Below are 15,900 nucleotides of genomic sequence, written 5' to 3'. Positions count from 1 at the left end.
TATTTTTATTCTCTGGAATGGGGAGAACAGTACGTTAGCTGATTTTGTATCATACCTACATACCACCACAACATTCTTGAGGTTCACGGTCAATAGTTCACATACACAGGTTGATTTTCTGGATGTCAGGGTTCAGTTGACCAAGGAAGGATTTTCATCTTGCTCATACAGAAAAGACTGTTGGAAGAATACTATGCTTTCTTTCGATAGTATGCACCCTCGCTATATTTTTCCGAATATTGTGCAGGGGCAAGTAGCTAGGATTTCTAGGATCAGTAATGATGACACACATTTTGAAAAGGAAGTGGACGTCTTGAAGGATTGTTTTTACACCAGGGGTTATGATAGCAACATGGTGGATAATGTAGTGAAAATTAGCAAAGGCTATAGAAGGAATAGATACAAACCATGGTTGAAGACTACTGAAACGCATATAGGTGATCAACATAATAGGGTTAATGGGGCTGACTCTAGGTTGATGTTAACTTATGGCAGTAATATAAGGGATGTTTGTGATCTCATCCGCAGGAATTGGAACATCTTGACTAGTGATGTTAATCTAAAGAGTATTTTAGGAAATATACCTGTTTTCAGGTATAAAAGAAATAAGAACCTGAAGGACTTGCTATGTAAGGATAAGATGAAGACCAGTATGGATAATTTGGTCATCACAAAACAGGGTACTTTTCCTTGTGGACTATGTAAGGCTTGTGCCCACATTGATAGTAGAAATGTCTTTATACATCCACTAACTGGAAGACCATTTAATTTGAAGGGGAGAGCTACATGCAGGACTACTGATGTGGTTTATTTGGCAGAGTGCCAGTCCTGCACAAGTTTTTATGTAGGCAAGACTAACAGCATGTTCAAAGTGAGGATTCTACAGCACCTCTCATCAATTAGGAATGGGGATATACATAATGCACTGTTTAGACATTTGGAAACCAACCCTACGCACAGTTTTAAGTTTAAGGTAATAGTAAATGTGAAGTTGAGCAAAAGAGGAGGTGACATCAAACAGCTAACAGAGTTAGCTGAATCCAGATGGATTATTGAGCTCATGGCACATAGGAGCCCTGGGCTCAATGATGTCATTCCTATGAAGCCCGCCCTCAAGAATAGGCGGTTTTTTTACTGACTTCCCATTGGATAATGTGTGTTTTTAAATGTTCAGTTTATGTGAGATGCTTTGTCTGATGAAGGGCAGAGGCCCGAAAGCGCTCATCATTTGTTTATTTGTTGTTTTAATAAACAAGGAGGTTTTGGATAATCAGCAGTGTCCGGTTTTGTGTGTTTTTTGGATTTCTACTTTTTTCGCTTGACTGGACTTTGGTGAGGCACAGAACATTATTTGAACTTTCAATGTTTATAGATATATATATATATATATATATATATATATATATATATATATATATGTGTGTGTGTGTATATATTTCTATATATTAATATTTATATCTACATATATAGGATATGTTTTATCTATTTAGATATTAATATATATATATATATATATATATATATATATATATATATATATACACACACACACACACACACACACACACACACACACATACACACACACACACACACACACACACATACATCTACATGTTGAAATACATTTCCTGTACTGTTGAATGACTGGGCTGGAGGATATGTTTGTGAAAACATCAGGGTTATGTGTATCTAACATGGCTTAGTGGTAAATCACTTTGGCTATGGTGTGCAGCATCCTGGGTTTGAGCCTTGCAAAGGCAGTTTATTTTGTTGCTGGGCAGAACAAGAGGCGTTGGATACAGAGTGATTAAGGCCCTTTTGAGCAGTTGTAAGCGGGTTTGCGCGGGTTTGCACGGGCTTGCACGGAGATAAGCACTGCTAACTTCCGGTTACAGTTTCTTATACTCAGTTAGCCTCTACATTGCTTAACCACTGTAGGCATTGCTTACCCCCATGCAAACAGGCTGAAACCCACTTACTACTGCTTAAAAGTGCTTACTCCTGCTTACCCCCGCACTAATTTCTTTAAAAGAAAAGAAAAAAGGGTTGATAGGAAAGTGGTGAAAAAGGGGAACACAGAGGGTAAGACAGTAGGGGAAATAGCTAGAGATGTGCAGGAAGGGTTTGCGCGGGCTTGCACGGAGATAAGCACTGCTAACTTCCAGTTACAGTTTCTTATACTCAGTTAGCCTCTACAATGCTTAGCCAGTGTAGGCATTGCTTACCCCCATGCAAACAATCTGAAACCCACTTACTACTGCTTAAAAGTGCTTACTCCCACTTACCCCCACTCTAATTTCTTTAAAAAAAAAAAAAAAGGGTTGATAGGAAAGTGGTGAAAAAGGGGCACAAAGAGGGTAAGACAGTAGGGAAAATAGCTAGGGATGTGCAGGAAGGGTCTGGGAAAGGTCCATAGCTGCCCATTTCTACTACAGCAACTGCTGTGCATATACACTGAATTTGGAGGTAGATTTGAACACTCAAACCCCTGGGAGAGGGGTGAGGACAACAATAATAAGTTGTGATGCCAATTAGACCAGATTACATGTGTCCAGTGGACACATGTGCGAAATGGACAGCTATGTATGGGGCGAGATTTTTTTTTGGGAACAGATTGCCCTTTTTTTCAGGTGAGAGTGGGATTTTGGGGTGGGGTAGTAGGTATATTTGGGGAGGTAGGTTGGGTAGGTTAACAGACAAGGCAAACAAGATGCATACAGGGGTGGTATATGACACATGTGGGGGTAAACACCTTGATGGGGAGGGGTGTTGGGAAATTGGATGCCCATGAGCCCCCTAGTGGAAACAGTGGGACTGAGGTCTCCACCCATGGGCAGTCACCACTGCACCTTCACAGCCCTAGTGGTGGTTGTGCTGGGGGCTGAGTCGCACAGCTAGACTGATGCTGTAGTTGCGACACATGGCCCTTGAACTGGCGTAGATGATCACCAAGCTGCTGGTTGAGCTCTCTATGCACCATGACCCTGACCTGGCGATGGGTGACAGGTTCCTGTCTGCACCCTCTCCCTGGGAGGGTGAGCCCCATCCCCCTGACATGGTTCCACCCAAAGGTGGGGCAGGACCAACGGACAGGGAGGTCCCAGGTTGGGCCCCAGACATGCTGGTGCCTGGTGCCATGGCCAGCTGAGGTGGGACAGGTTGATCCGCTGGGACCGGCCTTCCCAAACGTGCTATAGTGTTTAGATTTCGTCATCATATATGAACACGAGATGAGTGCATTTTTAAGAGGTATGTACCCTTTAGTTAATTAATTATTGGTACAAGATTTTTCTAATTAAGTTAATTAAGCGGAGAAGTATAAGTAGGGTCAGTGTTTTTGATGTATTTGTATTCTGAAGAAGTTTTCAATGAAAAACAAAACCGCTATATAAATCTACTTTCTTGGATTCTGGTGCAGCTCTTTTATTTATCTTTTATCATCATATATGGATTAGTAATAGTCAACACATTCCAGGGTTAGATATAACAGCATGCATAGATATTCCCATTAGCTCAGACACCAGATACGGAACAGTTGCATAGCAAACAGAACACATGCATATTTGGGACCACAGTGGTAATAAGAACAGCATGCAAGTACATTGATGGCTCCATGCCACCAATGTTGGACTATTTCATTATAGCACATGCATGGGAGCAATTAATATATTTATCAAACAATTGGACATTATCAGAACATAGGTGTCATTACATACCAGTTGGGATGGGTATGTTGATTATTGTTGGAGATATGGTGGGGGGAGATGTCAGTTAACAACTAGTATATTCCTGTAGCCCACATTACTCTCCTAGTCAGTGCTGTTATCTGTACCTTACAAGTCTTACTACACTACCCAAGAGCCTTAGTTTGGACAGTGATATGGCTGTCATCATCATTATACATGAACTGGTTTTACCTGCAGTATACACCTCTTACCTAGTATATCTGTGGAGGGAATGTTTGTTAACACTAACTAATGGTTTTTACACATACTCCCAGATTTTGGGTTGATGTTGTGCACATAGCTATCCAACTCTTTCTGCACAGACTTTGGCCATGTGTTGACCACATGCAGGTGTGCTGGGACATATCTAGAATATTGCACTCTTCAACCTTTAGTGACCTGACACACACAAGTACATGCTTTCCTACACAGTTGTATTATGTAGCACAGTGTGGGTGACAGTGATCAGTGATACTTTATTATTCAGAGAAACTGCAACACTCACAATTCCCTACAATACCAGAGTGAACAGTACCAGTACAGGTTATTATGGTCTTTATTTCTCTGCACAGTGTTCATATCCGACGTACCTGTGGGAGCAATGTTTGTTAGCACTACCTGACTGTTGCCACAGAAATTTCCAGATTACACATTAGTGTTATGCACATACATCTCACTCTGTTACTGTACACACTCTGGTCACAGCTTGACAACATGGGGGTGTAGATAGGACATACTTGGCTTATTACTCTCCTTACAGTTTCAGGGGTTGCTACAGTGACAGGTTTATTCTCATAGATGTTTGACAATCACCTGTATTCCCTGTTTGCTGGCTAAATATCTGGGATCACCCCACAGACTTACCAGGGGGACAGGCAGCAGATATGGGCCCATATACGGAACATTCTGGCCTCATCTGTACAGTTGTGGGGTATGATTCTGTATGCAGCCTTCTTTCACTCCCAGGATTCAGACCATAGCTGTGTCTGGTACAACTTAAACACACTGTCCATCACAATTGTGTCTGCTATATAGATATTGCTGTATATCTCCTATCTGCTTTCTGTCTTATTAATCCCCTGTGCTTTTGCATTCTGACCTTGTATTACAACACTCTTATACAGATTTCCTAGACAGCTATATGTTGTAGGACAGTGTGGGTGACAGTGATGTGTAATACCTCATTATTCAGAGTAACTGCCTCAGTCGCACTGCAATACAATGCCAATGTAAACAATACCAGTACTGGATATCATTCTTGTATTTCTGGGTACAGTGTTGGTATCTGACAGACCTGTGGGAGAAATGTTTATTAGCACTACCTGAATGTTCCCAAACACAGCACCAGATTCCACATTACTATTACGCACATACATCTCACACTGTTACAGTACACACTCTGACCACAGCTTGACAAGTTGGGGTGTAGATGGGACATACGTGGCTTCTTAGTCTCATAAGGTATTGGGGAGTTATTAGTGTGCCAGCTTTGTTCTCATAGATGTGTATCAATCAGTTGTATTTCCTGTTTGCTGCCTATACGTCTGGGATCATCCCACTGATTCCCCAGGGGACAGGTTGATAGGCAACACATATGGCCACTTTACTGGACATTCTGGACATATCTGTACAGTTGTAGGGTATGATTTTGTATGCAGAGTACTACCACTGGCAGGATTCGACCCATGGCTGTGTGTGCTAAAAAAAACAGTTCACATCTCAGTTGCATGTGCTATTCGGGCTTTGTTGTCTGCATTTTCCCTTTTTACTGTCTATGTGTCTCTCAGTTGTACTAAATGGCCTTTGGGGATTACACCTGTCATATACAGGCATTCCTACACATTCAATTTATGGTGCATGGTGTGGGTAACAGTGCTTAATACAACAGTACTATTACATGATTGCAAATCTACATTACCATATGATAACAGAGTATACACATGCAGTCCAGCAGTTAGACCTTTATTGTCAGGCTATTACACTTTTATTGACATACAAACGATATGAGACTCTTCCTGCCATATTCTCTAGTGTATGCAGTACTTGCCTTGAACAATACAGGTTTTATACAGGCAATTCATTTACTACTACTTTTAGTTTTATTTCCTATGACAGTAAATGCATGAGCATTACTGACCTGCCTCGCATCGCAACCTTGCCAGGTGATTGACATGGGCCTCCTGGTTCATGGCCTGCTCCATTGCAGCTGTGGGGGACATAAGAGGAATATTTAGCCATACCTATCCATGATATACCTGAGCTGGCAATTATTACACACATAGTGGGGTGATACTTACACACAACTGGAACATCCCCTACCACTCTAGCCTCTTGGATCCACTCCTTCAAGAGGTCCCCCTTATGCTGCTTCAGGTCGGCATAGTGATACCTGACCTGCTCACCAGTTCGGGCTATGCCAGTGGCACTGGTGAGGTCACAGGCGAGATGGTCCCAGGCCTCTGCCTTATATTGGGAGCCCTGGTACTGGCCCTGCAGCAGTCGCTGATCATGGTCTTTGACAAGGAGTCCTGCCATGACTATGGACTCCTGGATGCACTAGCGCTGTGCCCAAAAGTGCACACCTTCTCCCCTACTGCCATTGTGCCTGTAAGGGGAAGCTACAACCAGTTATGAGATGTATTCCCACCTCTTGGGTTTCAGTAGGGACAATTTCCCGCACATTTCTGTGATTGGCCGGTTTTGAAAAGGCTAGGCTATGGGCAAACCTGCTTACCTAGGGTTGGCATTGTTTAAAGGGGTATAACACTGGGCACATTGAGTTAGATGGCCTGCACATTGCTTACACCTCCTAAGCTGGAATGCTTAGCGTTGCTTACATTAGACCTTGCATTAGAATTCCTTTTTGAAATTGAGTTATTATTCATTACACCTTGTATGTATGCCTGGTATCCATGATTCATGTGTACATACACTGTATGGGGTCCTTGTGTTTTATTGGGGACTTCAACACTCTATTACAATTACACCTAATCCCTGGGCTTACTGCTTTACTCCAGTTCACATATTTATGTTATGTAATGAGTTAAGGCACATATGGCTGTATACTGATTGCTTTCACAGGTTCAGTTTGGTTTTACTATGGTGAAGACTTGTTTGCTGATGTCTCATTCTTCTGTACTTCTGTAATGGCTTGGTGGTTAACTGCTGTGACTGTGGTGTATAGGGTCCTGAGTTTGAGACCTGCATGGTTGTTTATTTTGTTGCTGGGAAGAACAAGGGCCGTTGGATACAGAGTGATTAAGGCACTTTTGAGCAGTTGTAAGCAGGTTTGCGCGGGTTGGCGTGAGGGTAAGCAATGCTAACCTTCGGTTACATATGCTTACAGAGAGTTAGTTTCAGGATTGCTTAACCTGTGTGCACATTGCTTACGCCCGTGCAAAAATGGCTTAAACCCACATACTGCTTATTGGTGCTTAAACCTGCTTACTAGTGTGTTATTCATTATGACACTGACACCTCACATGTGCATTTACTGCAGTACTCCAGTTCATAAATATATGTTATTTAGTGAATTATGCAACATAAATGTTAGTCATAACGTGCTTTGCCATGGAAAATGGAATGTGCTGCAGTGGGACTCGAATTGGGAATGCCTGCTTGTAAGGCGAATGCTCTGCCCACTACACTATTGCTATGCTGCTTCATTTGCATATATCTTCCTTGTTATCCTCTTCAGCCATTTAAGCTACATTAACCGTAGCTAAGCGATGGGCACACCCGTGCATCTACGGTTAGCTTTAATCGGATTTTAAAATTTAAAAAATTAAGGGTTTGTTTGTTTTATTGGTGATTACTTGCTGTTGTACACGAGAGGGAATGTTGGTGGGGATATGCAGACAACTATGAGCAGTCTCGCTCATTTATTACCCCTTTCTGCTGTTCTTCATTGCAGGGGTGTGTATATTCTGAGAGCTCTGCTCTCAGATACGCCCCCTGCACTCTTACACACTCCATGTAAGATTAGGAGCTCAGGCAGCACGCCTCATTACTATGCATGGCGCGCTGTCGTCCTGCTCCTAAATGGCCACCTCCGTGCAGGACTAAGCTAGTCCTGCAAGGAGGAATAGTAAATCCAAGGGAATGTCTGAAGATTTCCTATGTCACAGTTAATCATTTCCATGATAATGCTTTCCATGGCTTTCCATATGAGACTAGTCAGGCTTATGGGTCTGTATTTTCTGAAGTCTGTAAATGGCTTATCCTTGTGCAGAGGGATGACCATTGAAGTTCTTCATTTGCATGGTACAACGCCTGTCTGGAGCCTATGATTAGTGGCACCAATAGGTCATTCTTCGTACTATTTAGGATTATAGGAAGTTACTAGGCTATTGGCCCTGAGGCCCTTATAAGCCAAGCCAAGAGCTTAGCCCATGCAGAGACAAATCAGCACCTGATGCCCCTGTCCAGCAGGGACATGGGTGGAATCCCAGGGGTGTAGTTTCTATTTCCCATCCAGTTATCCAGATTGCACTTAAAGGGGTATAGAGGTTAAACCTATCTGACTGTGGGTGTTACAACAGCCGAAGCACATCCTTTTCAAGCAAGAGCTACCTGAGATTCAAACTCATGATCTCCAGTCTACAAAATCAGCTCTTTAACCACTGTGCTAGCAAGCCTGAGGCATCCAGCGATAATATCAAAGCCCACTGATGCGGTAGGCTTTGATATGTGCATCAAGTGCATCATGGACCTGTGCTCAAGGATTGTGGGGGGTATATTCAATGGTATGTTCACAGGGGTGGCTGGGGAGGGGGGTTAAAATCAGGGCTGAATTTGTTGGCCAATAGATTTCCTATATCTTTTTTTCTTACTGTAGGTGGTTCCATTAACAGTGAGTTGCTTGTTTAGATTAATAAGAGATATTTTATCCTTCTGGGCTTTGTACTTCCTTATTTTTGCCATATCATTGTTCCTTTTGTTGTACTATCTATTTATATTGGGATCACACCAGGGTAGTTTGTTCTTCATGTTTGTTTTGTGTTTATTCCTTTTAGGCAGAGCTGTCTCTGCATCTACTGACATGATTGTACAGGCTCTCTGTGAATAATTCCACAAAGGTAGCAGTGTTCTCAGAGCATGGGTTGGGGGGGGGGTGCTTGCAATTCTGCCAGGTTATCACTAAGTAGTAGGAAATTTGCATTAGAATAGCTCCTAAATTGTCCAGAGTTGGCAGAGTCCCTGGTTTTGTTTTTATTTTAAATTAATCAGGTTTATGGTCCAACCTCACAAGAAAGGATATTACACTAGGGGGGGTGCTGCATTCTCCAAATGCTGGTGAGGACCAAATCCAGCTTGTTCTTGCTTAGTGGGAGTATGATCTACCCAATCCAGGGTGTTTGTGTTGACAAAGTTCAGAAATCTCTGGGCCTGTGCATTTAGGGTCATGGATGATTCTCATTTTATTGTGGGGTAGATAAAGTCATCCATGAAATTGGTATCAAGTTGGATAGTGAGTGACTTCAGTACAATTAAATAACTGTTATGAGTTTCTGTCTCATACAAGGGGGCCTATAGCTTGCAAGGATATGATATGAGGTTTGCCTGTGTGGTTTGGGCATGGAGAAGCTCAAGTTCATCATACTGTTTGACCAGCCTTGAGGTATAATTGTTTTTAATGTAAATCAAGACAACTCTCCCCTTAGTCTCTCTGCCTATGCAGTAGCTGGTCTAAATGCGTGAAAGGCATTGCAGCCCTGCACTGCCAGGGTTCTCTCCACTGTTTTAAACCATGTCTGAGGAACTTCACAAATATTTTCATTCTCCAAGGGGAGGAGAGCTTGGATGGAGTTAAGTTTTTTGTTTAGGCTCCTGGCATTGAGCAGTAACACCTTTGGATTTTCTATGGCTGGTATTACTATGTTGCAAGTTTTGTCAGTTTGGCATTGCCTGAAAAAGGCACAGTGGGGATGACAATGTTTTAGCCAATATTCAAAAGCTTTGAGGGGACAGGTGCAGACCATCCCTCACAAGAAAGTATGGTCTGATGACCATAGCCTCCCATGCTGACAGACATTGTACTCCCCTTGGAGTGACACCAAAAACTAACCCAGTTATTAAAGTCAATCATCTTCTGTCATATTGTGGCATCATACTTAGAGAAGGTAGAATGCTGCTCACTTCTAGGCTCATACCAGTCAGGAACAAATAATCCAAGAGCTCTACTATGTCTCTCTTCATATAGTTCAGAGGGGTGTGTCTCAGGTTGTTTACAGCTACATGGACTATAACATAGCCATACTGGTACTTGTGATCCAATGACCTGAGTGCATGTGTGATGTAGTGGATTCTGGCCCCTAATAGACAGTTGACCATGACTATTCTTTACTGGAGTGGAACATCTGTATGTCTCACAATGGAGTCTTCTGTGACCAAAATGTTGACTTGGGTGGTGGAATACCTTATGCACTTAGAAGTTGAGACACAGTGGGACATGGCAGTATGTGTCTTGTTTGATGTTTTTTTTTTTTGCTAAGTACTAGGTTGCTGAGGAGACTTTTTTAGAGTGTAGAGTCTAAGAGGTTTTTGTGGTTTCAGGAAATTACATTTAAGAGCCTTAGCATATGTGGAGCTATGTGTCTGGTCCTTATGTGAAGTGAGTGTGTTACTGATAACCTGTTTGGTATCACAGGTGCTTGTATCTGAGAACATTGCACAAGTGACATTGTATACATCTCTCACACACCATATCTATTTGTTGAAGAATTAAGTAGTTGTCAATATGTATGAGGCAATTGCTGCATTGCCTCAGGACATCAAAATCCATCAGCTTAGCTCAGAGATAGTGAAGAAATGCATGTCCATGGCTACAAATCCTTATTATGTGTTCTACAAGGGGAGAGTATTGAAGAGGTTTACACCTGGTTAGCTTGGATGCGCTAGGAGTGTAGAGTCCTATTAAGACTGCCTATGACCAAGCTTGAGGAGTGGGTGCTTCTCAGTGTGCAAACGAGCTGCTCTCTGCCCTCCTTAAACTTCACTGCCTCACCCTCTGTAATGCTAATGTGCTTGGCGTCCCCATCTCTGCCATACTGCTCCTCTATATTTTAATAGTCTGACCCTACATAATCAGAATGAGCTGGTTTATATGATATCATCTTTTGATACAACAGGCAGTCCAACACATGCATTATCTAAACAATTAAAAAGTATGAAACTAATGTCCGACAGCACATCAGACATTATAAAAAGGACAGAACAGGGCAAGATGGTAAAATCAGGGACAGTTAAGAGGCATGGGGAGGGAGTTGCAGAGCCTTGCATTCTAGGATTGTTTTACTCATTGGGCCACAGTGAGAGATCTGTATTCACTCAACAAAGTAGTTGTAACTGCTTAGCATGTGTGTGTGTGTGTGTGTGTGTGTGTGTGTGTGTGTGTGTGTGTGTGTGTGTGTGTGTGTTTGTGTATGTGTGAGTGTATCTGCATGCATGCATGTGTTTTTAAATGCATGTGTTAGATCCTGTGTGGGTGTGTGTGTGTGTTTGGGTGTGTGTGTGTATATATATATATATATATATATATATATATATATATATATATATATATATATATATATATATACTTTTAATACTCACATACCATGTATTACAGATGTAAAATACTTCCTCCAGCAATGATTACATATACTACAGCAAGATTGAAACATTAGATGGAGGGACTATTTTACATCAAAAAAATCTTAAAAGGTATATAAAGACACTGGTAGGCCTTACTCATCTTGCAGTACATCCCACTAATGGTGCAATGTCTTCATACTTGTTCCAGCTCTCCCCCTACTTCCTCTGAGTATTATACATGTATTATGCAAAGATACATGCATGCATTTATAAACGCACAATCCTGACTGTGAAAGTTTTTCATGTAACATTGGTTTGTCTTATTCATAGGGTTTAGCAGAGTAAATAATGCTGTACTTGTTTACTTACTCTGATGGCTGTTTAATATGTACAACCTAATTGTCTGTTGTAAAGCTATTCCTTGGCATTGCGTATGTACTAAAATGTTACGTGTCTTTTGTATTTGCTTGCAATACTTTGGGCCAGATTCAGGAAGCCTCCGTGTAAGAGTTATAACTCTTACACGGAGGCTGCAGTTAAACCGTGTGATGTCAGCATGTCATGCATATGCATGAGGTGCATGAGGCATGCTGAATCACACCAGTAACTCTTACACGGTCCGTGTAAGAGAGTAGGGGGCGTGTCTGTAGGCTAAGCTCTGCAAGTGGACACGCCCCCGGAAAACTAGAATGGCTGAAAGTAAACAGCCACGAGAAAGGCCATGAAAATGTGAATAAACACACTATACAACACATGCCCCGACTGGCCATCAGTGTATAAAGTGAAGAGATGTCATAAAAGTAAATGAAAACCTTTTTTTTTGTTAAACCCGTAAATGTTTGCTACTGTGTGCGGGTGTGCTACTAAGCGCAATCACAGTTAGCAGTCAGGGAAAAGGATATAAGAACTAAATATGCAAAGTAAGCCAAGAAATAATAGCTTAGTGGTAGAGTACCCGCCCTATGTGTAGGCAAGCAGGGTTCGAGCCCCTACAACAACCTTTTATTTATTTTTGTAAATAAGCACTAAAAGCCCCAGACAGTATTGTACAAATGTAAATGTATTCCCTTTTGTAAAATGGAATGAAACAGAGCATATATTTTGAAGTAACATAAGAATAAAAATAGTCAGAAATGTACTGATAGCTAAGCTGCCGTGAGACAGAGTGCCCGTAGCGAGTAGTGTTTAAAAGCTGCAAACTGCGTGCCCGTTGCCAAGCAGCGGATAAACAGGCTGAAACTGTGTGCAATTAGCTGAACATGTGTGTCACTAGCCAATTAAGATGTATCCCAGCGCACACCGTTTGCGCTCCCACAGGCTAACTGCCAGTGCGCATCGTTACCTCAGCGCAAACGCGCAGAACAGGTTTAAAGTGCTTAAAAGTGCTTTTGGCATGTTTGATTGACAGGTCTTCAACTCATTTCTGTCAGGAAAAGCAAAAAGCAGTTGCCAGATTCGAACACAGGATACCATGCACTAGAGTCAAGGAACTAAACCACCAAGCCATGACAGCAATACCTAGAAAAGCAGAAATAGCATATATATGGGATAAAACCCAGAATGGAGCATGAGAAAGCATTTTCAGTGAAGTAGATACAATTCCAAAACGGCCAATCAGAGAAATGTGCGGAAAAGCGGCATATATAAGCCCCATAGGCGGGAATACACAGCATAACTGATTGTAGAACAGACTTGCAGTCAGCATGAGTGGAGTAGGTGAGGGCGTTGCTTTCGAGCACAGCGTTGGGCGTTGAGGAGTCCAGATACATGGTCTGGCTCCTTGTCCATAATCACGAGGCCCAACTCATGCAGGGCCAGGTCTCATGGGGAGTATATAGGGCTGAGGCGTGGGACCAGTTGGCTCGTGAGCTGACCAGTGCTACTGGCATTCCACGCACTGGTGAGCAGGTCCGTCACCACCATGCGGACCTGGAGAGGCATAAGCAGGACCAATTGAACCGTTGGATCCAGGAGGCCCGGCAAATGCCCAACGCCCCACTACTGAGTAAGTCACATTTTACCCATGTATGTAAGGATTTCAACCAGCTGATACCATGGAGATGTGTAGTCCAATATTATTCCCTTTGTATTACAGCTGCAGGTGTCCGCTCTGCGAATGTCGAGATGCACGCCAGAAGGCTGGTGCGGCTGCGCCACCATGCAGGTTAGTAACCCCACCCAGTACTTGTAAATAAATATTATTATGTACCATGTATCAGAACAGTGCAGTGTATTGATTAAAAGTAATATAATGTGCAAGCAGGAATTGAACGTCTGCAGGTATGGCTGCAACAAGTTCATCAGTATGCAAGTGTAACTGGAAATATAATTGATAGGATTAAACAGTGCCGTAATACAGATGTCCCATCATTAATTAAATATACTGTAACCTGCAGTATAGACTCAAGAGTACAGCTTCAGAATCTGAGGTAGTCACATGTCAGATATATCCCCTGTTGAAATGCTGAATCATGACAGAAGTGAGGCTGTTGGAAAGTGTTTGAATCACCACAGGTCTAATATGTGAACAAAGCCTGGAAGTACCAACCTGAACTGTGAAGTTGCAGAATGTATGAGAGTGACAGAAATGCTCATGTATGAATAAATAAACTAGTAATAACCCCTGAATATATAAGCCTCAGTGTGTTTTTACAGAACTAAATGCATGTGGGAAGTACAAATTAACATCCCAAACTGATTTCAGTGTGTCTGAATCTGAATGTCTAGCTCAAAATCTGTATATGGTGATAACAGTAAACAATTTGCAGATAGAATGAATGATTATCTGACAGACTAAACAGCCATAGTTGTCCCCTGTCCTGTCATCAAAGTGTAGCAGGATGATGTATCTGATCAAATTCAAAATAAGTAGGATAGTGATGTATGTGTAACAGGTGTAGCATGACAGTCAAATAAAGATTATTTTGAAACATCAGCCTCAACTTAATTGTGTATCTATGATAAATGTGAATTAATGTTTAACATATGAATGTGTCATCACTTTCTATCCCCACCCAACCCTGTAATTCCATATAACAACATCCACTAAATAATGGTATGTGAACATTTCATTAATCATGGACATTTGTCCGTTCAAACATATATGCATGTCTGTTCATGCATGTGCCCTGTTCATACCTGCAAATACGATGGCCTGTTGCCATTAATCAACCCTGCATGTCGTTTGACTGTGTTTTGCTGTTCAAATAATGCATGTGATATTGATATGCCCCTTGTTCAATGGTGTCCATATCTGGGTGTTTGTTTGATGGGAATACCAATGCATGCTGTTACAACTAATCTGAATGGAATAAAATGCCACTAACCCAAACTAACATAACTACTCACAAACCTAGAACGCTTGGGAAGGCAGGTCCCAGCGGACCCACCTCTCCCACCTCAGCTGGTGACTGCACCTGGCACTAGTGCCCAGGCGGACCCTCCGGTGGCCCTGTGCCACCCTTGGGTGGAAGCGCTGCACGGGATGGGGCCCGTCCCCTCTGCAAGTGTGGCGGAGGGGTTCGTCCACTCACCCTCCGCGGTGTCCGGTCTGTGGTGCGTAGGGAGATCCAAGACACTGTTCTTGGACCCCTACGCCAGCTCGAGGCTCGTGTGGCACAGCTAACGGCCCCGGCCGTTGCCCCGCCTACACAGCCCCAGCACAGCCCCGTCCTGGGCTGTGAAGGAACAGTGGCAACTGCCTATGGGTGGGGATATCAGTTCCACTGTTGCCATCTGTGGGCTCGTGCATCTCAGATATCCCAACCTCCGTCCCCGTCAATTGTGTAACCCCCCCACGTGTGTCATACACCGTCCCTGTATGCGTCTTGTCTGTCTTGTCTGTTAACCTACCCAACCTACCTCCCCAGCTTTACCGACTTCCTTCACCTGTCATACCACTCTCACCTGTAAAAAAAAAAAAAAAAGGGCACTCTGTCCCACAAAAAAATTACGCCCCATACATAGCTGTCCATGTCGCAGACATGTCCGCTGGACATCTAAACTGTTAATTACAATTGGCTGTACAACAAATATTAATGTTGTCCTGACACCTCTCTCAGAGGTGTAAGGTTTCAAATGTCTCACCAAAATACATAGAAATATACAGCTGTTGCTGCAAAAGACATGGGCATCTATGGGCCTTACCTACACCCTTCCTGCAAATCCCATGCTTGTTTCCCTACTGTCTTACCCTCTTTGTGACCCCTTTTCACCACTTTCCTGTCACCCCTTTTTCTTTTCTTTCAAAGAAAATAGCTGGTGTGCTTGTGTTAGCGGAGCTCACCGCCAGTCTTGCAAGTGAGCTCCAGCATAAGCGCAGACCTGGTTTAAAGTGCTTAAAAGTGCCTTTATGGCACTTTGATTGACAGGTCCTGTACTCAGTTCCAAAGTTTGCTAAGAAAAATAAATTCCCACTGTCAGTAGAGAACCCAGGACCTTGGTAACATTAGTCCGTATGACCTACCACTAAGCCATGCCTGCTTTACAAGAACAAACTGCTAAAATAAATATAACATGTAATAGTAGGAATCAGTATAAAGGTAATATAGGAGATGTACTATCCAAAGCATGTGTGGTAGAGTTTTAATGGCCAAAT

Source organism: Protopterus annectens, chromosome 1.part2, assembly GCF_019279795.1.
Source record: "Protopterus annectens isolate FY-2018-M chromosome 1.part2, PAN1.0, whole genome shotgun sequence".
Lineage (NCBI taxonomy): Eukaryota > Metazoa > Chordata > Ceratodontiformes > Protopteridae > Protopterus > Protopterus annectens.
Note: the sequence above shows the minus strand (reverse complement) of the source record.